At 39.6% G+C, this 14,271-nt stretch overlaps 1 pseudogene; it reads right to left on the reverse strand.

Annotated features, from left to right (window-relative positions):
• LOC124982790 (microfibrillar-associated protein 1-like) overlaps positions 1-6,391 on the reverse strand; it is a 30,289-nt pseudogene extending 23,898 nt beyond the window's left edge.
• Positions 6,392-14,271: the final 7,880 nt, after the last annotated feature.

A 14,271-nucleotide genomic window follows, 5' to 3' on the forward strand; every position in this document is an offset into this window, starting at 1 on the left:
ATTATATGGAGTATAGCTTAAGATCCCATTCTTGATGTTTTACATGATGTAGAGATTCATGTGGTATATTCACATATGAACATAGGAAAATTATGTCAGATTCATTTTACTGTCTTTCCTGTCCCTATCCCCCCATTGTTTCCCTTTATTCCCCTTTGTCTAATCCACTGAACTTCTATTCTTCCCCATCCCCATTTTTTTGCATGTTAGCATCCACATATCGAAGAGAACATTCAACTTTTGGTTTATTGGAATTGGTTTATTTCATTTAGCATGATAATCTTCAGATTTATCCATTTACTGGCAAAAATCATAGTCATTTTTTATGGTGGGGTAATATTGCATCATGTATACATAAGACATTTTCTTTATCCATTCATCTGTTGAAGGGCACATAGATTGGTTCCATAGCTTAGCTATTATGAATTGAGTCACTATGAACATTTACGTGGCTATGTCACTGTAGTATGCTGATTTAAAGTCCTTTGGGTATAAACTGAGGAGTGGGATCACTAGGTCAAGTGGTGGTTCCATTTCAAGTTTTCTGAGGACTCTCCATACTGCTTTCCACAGTAGTTACACCAATTCACTACCAGTGTAGTGGGACTTGTCAACATTTATTATTGCTTGTATTCTTGATGATTGCCATTCTGACTGGGGTGAGATAAAATCTTAGTTTTGATGTGCATTTCTCTAATTGCTAGAGATGATGAATATTTTTTCCAGAGTGGTTGCACCAATTTATAGTCCCACCAGCAATGTATGAGTGTGAGTGTCTCTTTTCCCCCACATCCTCACCAACACTTATTACTTATATTCTCAGTTCAAAAGTCACACTGGCTCCAGGAAAGAGGTTTCTATACAGGATAAGATCCAATGAAAGGCAATAATGAGCTAATTTCAATCCAGGGACTCAATTTCTCTTCCATCGTGGAAATTGTACTTTTTTAGAGACAGAAATGAACTAATGAAAATAATTGAAGACTATCATGGCCAAAGAGAAATTTTTATTCTAAAAATATTACTTGTGTGTATCATAAAAGGGAAAAACATGCGGAATCTCAAATGCTACAGGAAAAATATGGGATATATTTATACATGTCATGTAGCTTTGTAAAATACTAAATGAAAATAAGATCTGTTAAAAATCTGTATATTTATATAAGTTCAAGTAAATGTTTCATATGTGCAATATTTTTCAAGCATAGATGGTACTGCCCTATGACTAGATAAAAGAGCTCTAATTGTCAAAAGAAAAGTGTTTATGTAAATGTACAATTTTCTCTCAGGATTACAAAAGTTAACTTGAAATGCTTTACAAGTACCTGTGAATTGAGCAAGTCTTCAGCAAATAAAACTAGCTTAATTTTTTATTTAAGGAAAATGTCTTTTTGTAACTAATTTGCTTTCAGAATTATATGAGCACACATAATTTTTGTTCTGAGTTTTTACAACCATACTGAATGTTAAGATTGCACAACACTGTGCTCAACCAAAGAATAAATGTGCAAGTGGAAAAGCAGGATCCGTTACTTCATATCTATCAAACAACAGTGAGAAAATAAGAAGTCACTCATATGCATTTTTACATGGAAACTTTTTGGGGGCAATTGAGAAAAAGCTATTCGGGAAGCATGCTGTCTACTTGGTAATTTCTGCTCAAAGGCTGAATATTAATGCTTTGTTACTGGAGATGACTCTAGACTTTTGTCACTCCAGAGGGTGATAACAGCATAACTCCCCCAAAACTCTTTGCTCTTCTTTCTTTTTCTTTAAAGAAGGACATAAAATTTCCATTTGATAGAAGTCTCATCATATCAGAAAGTACTAACATGTTTACTCCCTCAAAATGGAAGTTTATGCTGAAGCAAAAGTGTAAAAACAGCAACTTGATTCTCAAGGACAACGACATGTATTTAAATTTTTTATGAGTCTCACTCTGATGACCACTGCTTAATAGGCAAAACTGCACACAGAGTTAACTGGAGATGATGGGTAGCTGTGTCAAATGTCACAGAATGTTTATGAGTAAGGCAAGCATAATTGTTAATAACAAATAAATAGGCTTGTAAATAATAAAAGTGTTTAAATGAACTTTTGTACAATGATAATGTTTGCGTCTGCTAGAACATTTTCCAGTTCTCATTCAAACCGCATATGAGACTAAGAAAAAATACCAATTTCCTAATACAAATGTATTGTCTTCTTATTAGAAAACATGAAAGACTTTGTACTGTGTTAATATACGTAATCAACGCTAAATCAAATAATTGTACTACAACTAAGCACTTGCTTCACACAACTAAAGTCACTGAGAGTCAAGAATTCTAATTAATTTATGAAAATCACAAGTAGAAAAAGTACAGAAACCAACTATATGAGAAGAGTGAATCATGTCTCTGGCAAGTGGATCTATGAAGTACAATTGCCTCACATTTATTACGTATTGTTAAAATATATATATTTATTATATATTGTTTTTCTAAAATTATAAGGATTAGTGAACACTGTAAATATAATTTGAAAAATTGTATTTGTCCTCTAGAATGGAGAGATGTTAGAGGAAAATGGAAGTCTTCTGCCTGGCAACTGGCTTGTGGTTGAAGGAGGTGGGAAGCTTGTTGGAAGCACCCATGGGAGGGGTCCTAGATTTTCTTACATTGTATGTATAGCCCCCAAATTTCATACCGTCCAACCCCAGAAAGAGACAGAAATCCGGAATGGTCTGCTGATTTTTTTATTGGGATATAGAAGATAGAGCTATGATTCCATCATTGTAAAGGCATAACACTGTGAAGGACATCATCTTCTGTTTTGGTGTCTGAAACAAGAAAGAAAGAAGGTTGCAGAGGACACTTGATATGGTAGGAGATGACCTGCCCTTGTTGGTGTAACTGAAGGGAGGCAAGGTGACAGCCCACCTCCTGCCCGACTCCTCCTTCCCCTGTTTCTTTCTTAATTTGATTATTCATTCTTAGTAGGCAGCTAGCATGTCGTATGCTTGAAATTTTTGCTTGTAATCTGAAGAAATAAAGATGTGACTGGGTTTGTTTTTTGGTTCTTATTGAAAATCATCAAGGCTATGGTTACAATGATTGTCTCTGCAAAATATACCTATAAAAGTGAGTGATACAGAAACAAGGCAGGTGTACACTCAAAGGGTTGGATTGAAGCAATAATTGAAAAATTACAAAATGGCATATTCTGCAATTATAAAAATAATAAATGAGGAAGAAAGCCATCCTCATAGAGGACTTTTTGATCTATCCCAGGGGAGAATGGTGGTGCTCCTAGGGTAATCCAGGATGAAATGGGGGGCCATGGTTCTGATTACCTCCTGATTAAAGCAGTCATTGTTGGTTTCCAGGACGAGGGGGGCGATTTGGCTGTTGCTGCTGCTGCTGCTGCTGGCCTCCTTGTTGTGGTGGTCCCTGCTGGTTTCCAGGACGAGGGGGGCGATTTGGCTGTTGCTGCTGCTGCTGCTGCTGGCCTCCTTGTTGGGGTGGTCCCTGCTGGTTTCCAGGACGAGGGGGGCCATTTGGTTGCTGCTGCTGCTGCTGGCCTCCTTGTTGGGGTGGTCCCTGCTGGTTTCCAGGACGAGGGGGGCGATTTGGCTGCTGCTGCTGCTGTTGCTGCTGGCCTCCTTGTTGGGGTGGTCCCTGCTGGTTTCCAGGACGAGGGGGGCCATTTGGTTGCTGCTGCTGTTGCTGACCTCCTTGTTGGGGTGGTCCCTGCTGGTTTCCAGGACGAGGGGGGCGATTTGGCTGCTGCTGCTGCTGCTGTTGCTGACCTCCTTGTTGGGGTGGTCCCTGCTGGTTTCCAGGACGAGGGGGGCCATTTGGTTGCTGTTGCTGCTGCTGGCCTCCTTGCTGAGGTGGTCCCTGCTGGTTTCCAGGACGAGAGGGGCCATTAGGCTGCTGCTGCTGCTGCTGGCCTCCTTGTTGGGGTGGTCCCTGCTGGTTTCCAGGACGAGGGGGGCCATTAGGCTGCTGCTGTTGCTGCTGGCCTCCTTGTTGGGGTGGTCCCTGCTGGTTTCCAGGACGAGGGGGGCCATTAGGCTGCTGCTGCTGAGGAGGTCCCTGTTGGTTTCCAGGATGGGGAGAGCGACGATGACGCTGCTGGCCTCCTTGTTGGGGTGGTCCCTGCTGGTTTCCAGGACGAGGGGGGCGACTTGGCTGCTGCTGCTGCTGCTGCTGCTGGCCTCCTTGTTGGGGTGGTCCCTGCTGGTTTCCAGGACGAGGGGGGCCATTAGGCTGCTGCTGTTGCTGCTGGCCTCCTTGTTGGGGTGGTCCCTGCTGGTTTCCAGGACGAGGGGGGCCATTAGGCTGCTGCTGTTGCTGCTGGCCTCCTTGTTGGGGTGGTCCCTGCTGGTTTCCAGGACGAGGGGGGCCATTTGGCTGCTGCTGTTGCTGCTGGCCTCCTTGCTGAGGTGGTCCCTGCTGTGGTCCTTCCTGCTGGTTTCCATTACCAGCAGGTGGTCTAGGTCTGAATTCTCCATTAGGTGCTCCCTGAGGCTGCAGGTGCTGTTTCTGGCTTTGCACCTCAATACCTGTATGGATATGACAGAAGAATGCATGAGCTTAGAGGTGGAAAGAATCCCCTTGCCAATTCCCTGTATTGTCTTATCACACAGACTATTTCTACCAAGAGGATTGCCAGCCTCCCCATGTCCTGTCCCTCCTTATGAAGAAGAGCTCCTCTCAACAGTATACAAATCAGATGGAGCACCTCACATCTGGCTTCTGAAACAAGCTCTTAGTCTTCAGTATCAAAAGAGAAGGTTTTGGCTATGTCCAATCACAGAAGAGAAACAAAATGAAAGGTTGTTAATATCAGTTATGCTGCCAGTTATATTTTTGGACATAGTCATAAGGGCTGCTAGACCTACATGGGGACATTGTAAGGCAGAGAAGAGAAACACAAAGTCATGGCCCACAGGATCCCCTAAATAGCTGCAGCAAATTTTGGATCAACCACAGGGTCTAAGCTGAGTGGGAAAAAAAGACACAGACGATTATATCTGTGCATTTCATCCTGAAACAATACAATGCTTGAGAGGAACAGCAGGGAAGAATAAGGCTGGTAAGTGACTCTGAGTACCAAGGCGGAGCAAGAATTAGGACCCTTCCCCTCATGCATCATCTCCCAGCAGTCACTTCTCATGGGGAAGAAGCAGACTAACGGGAGACCCATTATCCAAGTTGGTAGTCCTATACATGGACTGCAGTTCTAGGTATGGGAGTGTTTGCCTTTATCTTTGGGAGAACTAGCATTTAGTCATTCTCCCAAAGAAAAATGATAATAATATGACTTAGAATAATGGTATAATTCCTAAGGAAGTGTAGGAAGAAAAACTTGATTGAGGGTAATTTAGGCTTAAAGGGACAGTAGGGATAAAGTCTTTAAAACTGACCTCAAGGAAATAAAACCAAAGGAAGGGAAAACTTGGTCACCAAGAGTCCTACAGGAAAGTGTGACTTCTACCCATAATCTTTACAACCTATAAGTGAGCTCACTCATCACTCTTTGAGATACTGTGGACACTGTAGGGATCAGTAGTGTGTGATTAGTGGCTGCTATGCTGAGTCTTAACCATTTCATACACATTTAATCAAACAACTATATTTTGTCCTTCTTAGAATCCCTCAAAACTTACTGCTAATATTTGTTAAGTATTCTGGGTATTTCAGTGTCACGTTTTGTCAGCATTTTATCCTTTACTCCAAAAATTTTGCTTACATTCACAAGCTTTCTCAAGAGAGGAACAAGCAGTAAACATTGGCTCCTTCTTACAGCATATTGCAATATTGAACATGGATGAGAGTAAAATGTGAATATAGGGCCCTGGTATTTCTATCTCTTTATGTGGACAGAGTATAATTGTTGTCTTTTCTTCAACTCTGAAGATATGTCTCTCTCCATCCTTGCCCATGCACACAACATCAAGGCTGCCGGCACCCACTTCTATTTCAATAATGACATGTGGTCTTCACAATCTGACCGCCACATTTGACCTTGCCCTTTGCAGTTCCATCCTTATAGCACAGAAGCTTTTCTGCAAGATAATATTTACTTTACCATACTTCTAGTCAAATGTGTTTATGCCATTCCCTTGTATTTTAAGTAAAATCTAAGGCTTTGATGTGGAATGAGGATATAAGTGGTCTCACTCCTGTTGTAAGAAGTCTGCAGTCCAGTGTTTCTTCTCATCTCCTTCCTTCTCTCCTTCCCTCTCTCTCTCTCCAGTGTGGTCTCCTAGGCCCCCAGCAGAATCAAACCCCAGCCCTACCCACCACCACCAGCTGCATTCCCTTATACCTTCGCTTGAACTCTGAGTTGGGCTCAGGGCCAGCAAGGCCACCGTGAGCAGGACCACCAGCATCTTGGAGGAGGATCTGAAGTTGCTCCCACGTCTGTGCTGGGGGAAGCCCAGCAGCTCCCTTTTTAAGGAGGAGAAGAACAGTGGTTCCTTTGATCTCCATGCTGGGTGACCTCACACCTGACACTCTAGGATGTCTTGCATCTCTGCTTTCTTTTTGGGACCCCAGCCCAGCAGGATGGATTGGGAAAGAGGTTGTCAGTGGCTCCTTTCTAGGAGGTACAGTATGTGACTTGGGCAAGTGTTCAGGAAGCTGGCTGAGCATTCAGCACAGATATTATAATGCAAATTGCATCAGTATTTTAACCAGTCTGGTTGATGAGAGGGTGAGTGTGTCTTCATATTGGGTGTTGTGAGCAGGGGGACAGTTGTAGTACCCGCATGTATCATTTGTATCAGCACCAAAAATAGAGATGTTCGCTATGTCTGAGTGTTTTCATAGTCCACACACCATAAATCATGATGTTCACGTCCCTATGTATGGTATTTAGCTAAAGTTTTGATGATTTAGGGTTCATTTCTGCTGAACACTGTAGTGGATTGGGAATAGCACATGGACACATAGTGAACATTGACCCTCGGCCTGCTCAGATCCAGAAAGGTTGTTCAGGATTCACTGGGTCTGTTCTAATGAGGATGCCTGGGTGCTGTTGAAACATTTACGCATGCCCTAAAACATTATGTTCTTATTGATATCCCTGGATGTTATTAAAGCAAAAGTGGTCACAGGAACCACGGGGGGTTTTCACAGCACAGCAATGTGAATGCACAGTTCCTAGAGGAAGTAGAATTTTGGGTATTTCAGCCTCCTCTAGGTTCCTGTCCTTGTGTGGGATGTTCTATAAGATGCATTTGAGCCTCATTTTTTCTAGGAAACGTTATTGATTATTCCAGTAAATACTGATTTGCCACAATTATGCACTAGAATGAGGTACTCTAGTGATGTATATTCTCACATGTGTGAAGTATTTAGCTAAAGTTTTGATGATTTAGTGGTCATTCCTGCTCAGATATGTAATGGGTTAGGATACTACAGCAACACAAGGTAACTCTCATTTGACCCTAAACCTGCTCTGATTGCCTAGAATTCATTGGATCTGGTTCCAATTAGGGAGGCCTTGTTATTATAGAAGCACAAGGCCTAAATATTTTATATTAATATCCTTGAGTATTAGCAATACAAAAGTGACCACAGAAACCCCATGGAATTTCCACAGCAAAGAAATATGAATATACATTCCTAGAATGAACAATGCTATTCCATGTCTTTCAGACATTTCTAGCTTTACCCTTTTCCAAATGGTCCCTGTTGTTTGGGGTATTATATATTCCAGGAAATATTGTTAGACACTGCCACTGTTATTGATCATAACTATGAAGTTAAATGAGCGAGTCTGGTAGCACCTTCAAGGTCTCCATTGTATTGCAATTGTCTTCTGATTCACAGTCCTGTTCTATGCTACTCCCAAACTCTCATTTTCACCAGAGAACTTTCTCTGCAATATTTGAAAGGTAATACTTCTTTCTCTCCTTTCAAATCTGATTTCTTGGAATTTTGTGTTCTGATCCAATCCTCCTGGTGTTTATTTATCATCTTATGTTGTTTATTTGTCATTTCATTGTTGAAGGATACTTTTATCTAATCTTTTACGTCAGTTTCCATTCTATTTTTTTCATAAACATGTTTCCATTTTTTCTGTTTTCAAAATTAGGTAACAAGGGATTGTTCTTCAATCAGGTCTCCTTTGGTTCCTGCAAAGTCTGTCCACTATTCACCTGCATTTTATTCTATCATATCCACCAGTTATCTGCTAATCCTTTCTGCTGAAGATCTACATTGACCTGTATAACCAGGTCTGCTTCTCATCATGGCAGATCTTTAATCCTTGCGGAATTGTGCAAATTTTTACAGCACTGGAAGCAAATTGGGAAAGTTTGGAGGTAAGGCAGAAAAGACCACGTAGAAATCCTAGAGACAGGCCCTTGTCTTGTGTGAAGACTGGGACCTCTACTGTGCACGCGAGTGTCTGTTCTGGTCCTTTGTGTAGAGATGCAGAGAATATTGAGCAAGGCCTCCTAAACACTGGGGTTGTCTCTAGATAATGTGACTCTTGCAGGATGACCAGGCTAATGCCAGCCCCCTCCACTGCCATAATCATGGATGTATTCTGAATAAAGTATATATTAGTAGTGGGCAATTCTTCACTGATGATGTGTGAAATACCATAGTTCTCCAAGGATTACAAACTAACTGGGAGACACGGTAAAGTTACTTCCAAATGGCTGGTGCCTCTATTGTCATGATTGTCTTTGATTTTATCAGACACTATATGAGAAGGGAACTAAGTGGTGAGTGGTCCTGACCAAGTGGCTGATAGTTGACCTTCAGGTGGGAAAGGAAGGCGGGAAAAAGAGCAGAGGGAAGAACCAGGCAGATGTGCTCACCCTCTGTGGGCAGCTGTGAAGTGGAGGTCCTAGTGGCAAATAGCCTTGTCCTCAGCCTGGCAGGTCCTGGCACAGGGCAGGTGATTCTTCCAAGTGTTACTTGGCCTATGCCCTTTCTCTGACCTTCTCTGGCGTCAATAATGTATGAACAGGACTAATGTCATAAAAGAAAAATACCACCTGAGACCTCACTGGACACAACCAAAGAGAAGTTATGGAAGAGCTGACAGGGAGGACACTCAGGAAGGGAGGGGCTGAAGCACTGAACAAGCCTGCAGCAGGCTCTTGGGGAGATTCAGTGAGTGGATGCCCTCAAGAATACTGTTGTCTAAATTATGTACTGAATGCTAAACATACCAGCAACAAAATTCAAGATTTCCACATCTGAATTCCTGGTCTCCTTCATGTTAGTTAGTCTGCTAAAAACATGCAGGGACTGAGTGATTTAGCAACAGAAATGTATTTCCCTACAGATTTGGAGACTTCATGGACACAACAAAGGTGGCAGGTTAGTATCTTCAGAGGCCTCTCCTATTTCACAGAGGGTCACCTCCATGCTGTGTCCTCATGTGGAGCTTCCTGTGTGCACAGTCGTCCCTGCTGTGTCTTTGTGAGTCCAAATGTCCTCTTCTTATAAGGACACAGCCCTAGGCAAATTTGATTGTGTGCCATCCTCTCAGCCTCATTAAAATTTGTTCTCCTTTTGTTGTTAAGTTCTCAGTTTTAATTTCTAGTACAGTGAAATCTGAGAGGAAAAACTCACATAAACACAGTTTGGGAATCCTTAGTAACGTTCAAGGTTGTAAAGGGATTCAGAGACCAAAACATTTGAGAATGACTACTCTGTATTTTCTATGATAATTTTAGTTAAATTACTAAACAGTGTTTATTTACCTTATGAAAAAATTTAATATCTTGCTAACACAGAACACTGTCTAATGATTTTTTTGCATTCCAAAAGCGCTCAGTATCAGGATTTGAATTGCACTGCACTATTGACTCATATTGAGTGGCTGACCAAAAATCTGCTTTTTACCATTTACCAAAGAGTCAAGTCTCTTCTTTCTTACAGTTGTGAAACTAGACCTTTGGAGAAAGCAGAGTATCCTATCATATTTTATCATATTGAATTTGACCCATGTTAATCTCCTTTACAAAGTTCAGTGTCCAAATATATTCTCAGTCTGAGGGATAGGGATTAGGCTTCAACACGGGAACTGGGTTGGGGAAAATCAGCCCTCAACACCTCCCAATCTGTTCTCAGTTAGTGAGGGTTATTTACCTCATTGTTCAAAACCAGGAGTTACTATTGACTTTTCACTCCCCCATTCAGTGTCAGCTAACAAATCCACTTCCATCTGCTTTCTAATTTGATCCCAAATATGACAACTTGCATAATCTTTCCTCAAGTCCCTGCTGGAGTCAGTCACACATGGTCTCTCTCCTGGCTTATCAGTATTGTGCCAACAGAGCCCACTATCCACATAACAGGTAACATTTATGAAGTACCTGCCACATGCCATTTCTCTTCAGAAACATCTTACATTGTAGTTTAATTAGTATCATGATCACTATTGCAGGTGAGATGACAGGGACACAGGCCAAGGTGGATATAAAGACCTTCAGTGTCTAGGAGGCAGCCAGACCAGGGCCTGCCTTCCTGTGGCTGTGCCCCATTGCCTCCTACAGCATGTTTGCTTAGAAGTTGAGAGGAAATGAGGCACTCACCTGAGGAGATGGTCAAGGTGACATGCTTCCTGAGCCTTAATAAGTGAGTGAGAAAAGTTCTCTCCCTAAATAATTGATGTTGTCTTTGATATGGCCATTTCCATGGGCTTCTAGTATTCTGTCACTCTTCTTCATGTAAGGAAAAAATAGAGTAGTTTCTCCTTTTGCTTTCTAATACAAAGAGCCTGGTGATGAACATCATGCATGTATTGATTATGCATCTGAAATGAAGTTTTCTATGGAGATATATTAATATTAGCTAAATTTATGGATGCCCTTTATTTAGGTTATTCTAAGATTCTTCTAATGACAATGGCTAATTTTTAGAAAATAAAGATTGAGACAGGACAAGATTTGTCTTATCAGACAGTACTGTGACGCATGCCCATAGTCCAAGCTGCTCAGGAGATTGAGGTGAATTAGTGAGGCTCTAAGCACTAAAAAAAAAGAAAAACCTGGGGATGTGGTTCAGGGGTTAAGTAACCATGGGCTCAATCCTCTGCACCAAAAATAAAAATAAAAAAAGTGTTGTCTATCTGTTGTGGTTTGGATATGAGGTGTCCCCCAAAAGTTCACATCTGAGACAATGCAAGAAGATTCAGAGGACAAATGATTGAGTTTTAAGCATATTAATCCAAACAGTGATTTAATACAATGGTAGGGATTAACTGAGTGGTAAAGAGAATGTTAGGGTGTGCCTGGAGGAGATGGTAATTGGGGCATGACTTTGGGGTATATATTTTGTATCTGGAGAGTAGAGTCTCTCTCTCTCTCCTTCCTGATGATGCGAGCTGCTTCTCTCCACAATACTCGTCCTCCATGATGTTCAACATCATCTCGAACCTCAAGGAATGGAGCTGGCCTTCTATGGACTAAGACCTCTGAAATATTGAACTGTCAAATATACCATTTCTACTCTATAATTGTGCTGGTCAGATCATTTATTTATAGCAGCAAAATAGCTGACTAAACACTGTCAAAGCATGTATTCTATATCACTTGCCTTGCTTACAGTCTTCTCCTGAAGTGACCTTCTTTTTCCTGCCCTTGGTGGGGCAGTCATGTCCTCAGAGTCTGCAGGCTGGAGAGGGAGCACTGCTTCTCATCCCCACAGGGAAGTGCCTGTATGCTGAGACCACCACCGTTTTACTGGTGTCAAGCGGTGTTCTGAACTTTCAGTTATTCTTCCTACGAGTTCATAGAGAAATACCATCGCTACTTCTTCCACATGAGATATGAAGCAAGGCAATTCTCCTTCATAGTTTTATAAAGATATACAAAATGCAGGTAAATAAGTATGCAGGTAAATAAATAAATACGAAGTTCAATTACTGAAGAAAGGTTGGTATTCAAAGAAGTTTGGGTAAATTACAAATCCAATTTTTAAAAAAATTTTTTTAGTTAATGGATCTTTATTTTATTTATTTATATGCAGTGCTGAGAATTGAACCCAGTGCTTCACATATGCTAGGCAAGTGCTCTACCACTGAGCCACAACCCCAACACCAATCCAATTATTTTTAAAAATTCAGATTTTCACCTCTCAGCTTGGATTTTCTCACAGCATGTGGCCAGGATTCCAAGAGAACAAGTTTGAATCACAGGGCACTTCTGTGCCCTAGAACCAAGTCATCTCTTCCAACCTGCTCTGTCTGTTGGTTAAGGTGGTTGCAAAAGCACCATCAGGTTTCAAGAAAAGGAATCAAATTTCGCCCTTGAAGAGAGGACATCAGGTCCTTGGTAAAACATTATCATTGAAGGAGATGTCCTGCTGTGCCATTCCTCCAAATATGCAATCTGCCACACATACCAATTTCCACGATGTTAACTAGAAAAGTACATTTTTAAATAACAAAATATGCAGTTGTTCATGTAACTACCAATGTTATCAGAGAGGCATTTGATGTTCTGTTCTTTCATATTTATCATACAATACATATCCTTCCTTGCCTGGCTACATGGTTAAAGATGTATTAATCATTCCATGGTTCCTACCATGTTTCATATTCATGACCTTCTATTCCTTACAATAAACTTGTTTGCATTATGCAAACATTGAAAGTAAAGAACAGAAGCTTAATTTTATGGATTGAATTCACCAGTGCCTTATACTTATAAGTTAGGACAGATAATAGAAAGAAATATAGAGATAGAAATGAAATTGGGTGAAAGATACAGAGGGGAGAGGAAGAGTTAAGGTGTATGGAGAGAGAGGGAAAGAGAGAAAGAAAAACAAAGACAGACAGACAGAGAGAGGCAGAGAAAGAACACCTTTATTCAGAAGAACTTTTTTAAGTCTTACTTTTTTTCAAGTTACTTTTCTAGGAAGACTTCTACTTTCTACACTCCTAAATTTAACTGAAGAATCTGCTCACTCTTTTTTTTTTAACTTCCTGCATTAAATGTAATATGACCATGCTTCAGAATCAGTTGGAAAATTTTCCCAAGATAAATGAGTTAACTCAAAGTATTTTTGAAAACCTAGAAACAATATTAAGTAAATATACCCTGTTTGCTAATGTAATAGTCTCACAAATATATTCTCACATGAGGATCTTGAGTCTATCTGTGGATCATTCAGTGAATTAGCAAAACAAACTTCCCCATAGGTCAAGAAAATCCTTTGTCCTCTTTTGCAAACAGAACCAAAACTCAACTTTATAAGATACATAATGAATACGGATTGATCTTCAGTTTTTCCTAATTTTATCTTCTATTTAGCTAAATCCAACTTATATTTTCCTGATTATATCAAATTAAAATTTTGCATATTTGTGGAACAAATTCAGATCCTTTTATCCATTTTGTCCCATATACTCAGATGTGGAACACGTACACAACTTAAATAATGTTCCACTTATAGTAACTTTGAAATAATTCTTATTATTATATTGGAGGTCTGTTTATTTGATAAAAGTAATGATAATAACTACAGCATTTGAAAAATGTATTTCCATATATATGAAGTTTTATATGTATATATATATACATATATATGTATATATATACACATATATGTATATGTGTGTGTGTGTATATATATATATATATATATATACATACATATACATATGTATATACAGATATATAAGCCAGGTTATAATTTCTGACATATTTAGTGCATCTGTGTCAATGTTGAAATATTTACATAATAAAAGCTTAGAATTTCATATGTTAAAACTAGGATCCAAAAAATGTTTGCATATTGCATTTGGAAAATCTGAATTTTCTGTAAAACAAACTAAGTGTCCTTCTTCTGAGGATACACCTTCCTAGTCTCTCTCTAAAGTGAATAGAAGAAAAATAAATTTTAAAACCCCATGAAATTTTATTTTTTTTTTTTTTTTTTTTTTTTTTTGTATTTTATTTTTTTTTTTTTTTTTTTTTATTTTCATATGATATTTTTCAAAATTCTGCTGTAATACATAAATATCCATGGGGAACAAAATATATAATATTTATTTTGATATAATTATTTGAATGATAATGACGGTTTCTTTTTTTTTTTTTTTTCTTTTTTTTTCCATGAAATTTTAAAACAAAGAAATTTTAAAATAAGCAATAAGCAATCAAGTTACCTGTGCCACTCAGTGTCTCAAACTTTCATCTGTTTTTATTTTTCTACTTGCAAATTACACAAGAGATCACAAGATTTCAATAATTTCTGCATCACAAACACACTTCAATAATTAGAGGAGTGTCTAAGATTGTGATAAAAA

The sequence above is a fragment of the Sciurus carolinensis genome, chromosome 4 (assembly GCF_902686445.1).
Source record: "Sciurus carolinensis chromosome 4, mSciCar1.2, whole genome shotgun sequence".
In the NCBI taxonomy this organism is placed as follows: domain Eukaryota; kingdom Metazoa; phylum Chordata; class Mammalia; order Rodentia; family Sciuridae; genus Sciurus; species Sciurus carolinensis.